Here is a 2947-nt window from a genome sequence, read left to right as displayed (position 1 = left end):
GTTGAGGGTGAGGTGTGTTTGAAGCAGTGAGTGTGTGTGAATTGTGTTGAGAAGCAGAGGCTGGGCGTCGCGCGAGCTGTGCAAGAGTAGGTGAGAAAAAAAAATGTGTAGCCCAGGCTGGCCTCGAACTCGTGATCCTCCTGCCTCTGCCTCCTTCAGCAAATCCTACCGGCGTGCGCCACCACAACCGGCGAGAGGGCGCCGCCACACGGACCTACTCGAACCTGCCCTCACATTACGTCACCCTCCTAGCCACGCCCCCTGCCTGCTCACAACCACGCCGGCCCGCCGGCCCGCCGGCCCGCCCGCCCGCCCTGCTCTCGCGCCCGGACTCTCGCAAAAACCTACACACGCACACGCACGCACACACGCACACACTCACACAAACCCTCGACACCTCCTCACGACAAACAACACTCCAAGCTTACACACAAACACACACACACTCACGCACAAAACGCCACACGCAACCAAGACAACACAAACAACAAAACCACCGACAGGCTCACACCTCCCCCCCAGCCCAACACCCTCACGCCCGACGCCCTGCGCCCTACACCCGGGAAGCCTCTTCACACTGCGTCGCCCGCGACTCCGGCGCCAGCACGAACGACCCCTGCCGGTCGGCCCGGGAACACCCGCTCACCGCCGCTCACCGCCCGCCCTCCTGCCCGCCCTCCTGCCCGCCCGCAGCTCACACTCTGGCCTCCTTTCACCCCGGGGCCCCAGCCCTAGCTGTGCAAGGCCCATAATCCTCAAGGCGATGGAGCATGGGGAAAGGCAACCACCAAGGGAATCGAGGCTGGATATGACCAGTGCATCACCTGGCTTCTCTTTTGATGCATTCTATGCGTCTTGATTCGGTTTGATTTCTTTTTTTTCCAAGCCAAACTGTATCCAGCTTTTAAAGACACTTTCCATAAACAATCATGGTTTTCCAGGAAGAACATGGGCAAGACAATCAGTAACAGTATACAAGAACTTCCAAACTCCCTTCTTGTATGGACTACCAAAATCAGAAAGCCACTATAAAAGCCGGTGAGTCTTCATTGGATGCTCTGAAAAGGGGGAGGAGTTTAGAGTAAGGGCTGACATTTCACACTGAGGATGTTGTTTCACAGCTTCTCACAAGCCGACCCTGACTTTCAGGAAATGAAATGAAAACGGCAGAATGATCAACCTGCAGATACACAATCTTCTATAAAAGGAACCGCTGCGCTTTTGAGGACACTCGAATATCACTGCAGAGTCCAGATTGCCCAACAGACTGGCAAAATCGATTTTGGGGATCAGGTTCCAACAGGTCTCTGGTCTTAAGGAAGTTAAGTCTGTGCTGATGGTACAGGGGGAGGAGGAGGAGGATATAAAAATGAATTGTTTTTGCACACAAGACAAGCGGTGCCACGGGGGCCACATATGTCAACATGTCCCCAGGACGTCTCTCCTGGGAGCCACGAGGAGTCTTTCAAGATTATCAGGGAAAGATGTTTTCCATCCTGAACCACCATTCATCCAGCTTGGGAGACACTGCTAGTGACACGTGGTCCTCCCCACCCCAAAACAATGACGTGTTCTGTGTGCTAACAACATAGCTTTAAAAAAAAAAAAGTAAAACAAAATTCTGCATTTTTATAAAACTTGATAAAAATAGTATTTCAAACTGTACAATCACCAGAAGTACACACTTATCAGAAACGCACACATTTCACTTGGCGTCTCCAGCACCTTCAGCTTTTTGTGCCTGGTCTGTTTTGGCTTCTCCATTCTCTGCAGGATTATTGGCATCCTTACCAGCATCTGCCTTCCCTTTCTTCCCTTTGGGCACCTTCTCTCCCTTCTTTGCAGGGGCCTTTTAAGGCTTGGGCTCTGGCTTTGGGGGAGCAGGTTTAGCGGACAACCTTGCCGGTATTCTCTGTGGCTCGTCCTTCACCTTGGCTTAGTATCCCCTTCAGCCTTTCTTTTGGGCATGGCGGCGCTGGACCGGCGGGCAACGTCAACGCTGAACGGGGGGCTGCAGCGGTGTGCAGCTCCTGTCTGTCCGGGGGTGGTTCTCGCTGCTTCTTCACACTGCTTGGGTTTGTTTCTTTGCCAGTTTAAAAATTAGGAAAAATCTCAAGCCCCACGGGTAGCATCAGAGAAATCTCAATTATCACATACAGCAGCATACGAAATTAATTGTGGAAGGAATAGGTTTATTAGGATTTTCCAAACACACACAGAGACAGAAGACTTCCAGAGAAAAGGACCCTCTGCAGAGTTTGTTTTTCATTTTGTTGGTTTTGTTTTAAAGTCTCTGAAGAGTCCTAATTTAGTGTTTATCAGTTTAAAGTAAAAAAAACAATGGTTCATTGACTCAAATCTGTGTGTGACTTGTCCTGATTGGGTTTTGAACTTGAGCCAGTCCAATCAGAGGGGCCTTGCTGGTAGGAAACAAAAGCTTACAAGACTTTTGACTTGAGAAATAGTCTCAAGTCAAAAGGATGAGGAAGAAGTAGACCATCTTGGAAACTCACCACCTTTCTTACCTAGCCATACCCTTACCCTGTCTTCCCACCTGGAAGGCTGTCTAACTCCTAGTCATTCACTTTGTCGAATCCTATGTGCTCTTTCAGGTATATGAACGAGGAAGAGGCACAAAGGAAGTCTAATATTTTTATTACCTTTCACACATTAACTTGCGTTTAGCATGGGCATGGCACAACTCGAATCCCTCTAGTCCAGGCTGGTCCTGAACTTACTCTGCAGCTCACTCTATTCCTGAACTAAGTCCTGGAAACACAAGTGACTCTGTCTCCATGTGCTGTGATTATGAGGAGAGCCATGACCCTCTCTGGTCTTCTTTTCTTGAATATACACCAGTGGAAGCCCCAATGTCAGCAATATGTAAACACACAGTTCCATGATGTCACCTTCCGCATCCTGAGGATAGAGACTAGGCATGATGATA

The 2947-nt window shown here is 49.8% G+C and overlaps 1 pseudogene; it reads right to left on the bottom strand.

Annotated features, from left to right (window-relative positions):
- Positions 1-1705: 1705 nt before the first annotated feature.
- On the bottom strand, positions 1706-1968 carry LOC119807754 (annotated as a pseudogene).
- Between the last annotated feature and the right edge of the window lie 979 nt (positions 1969-2947).

Source organism: Arvicola amphibius, chromosome 2 (genome assembly GCF_903992535.2).
Source record: "Arvicola amphibius chromosome 2, mArvAmp1.2, whole genome shotgun sequence".
Taxonomy (NCBI): domain Eukaryota; kingdom Metazoa; phylum Chordata; class Mammalia; order Rodentia; family Cricetidae; genus Arvicola; species Arvicola amphibius.
This window is presented reverse-complemented; position numbering and strand designations above follow the sequence as displayed.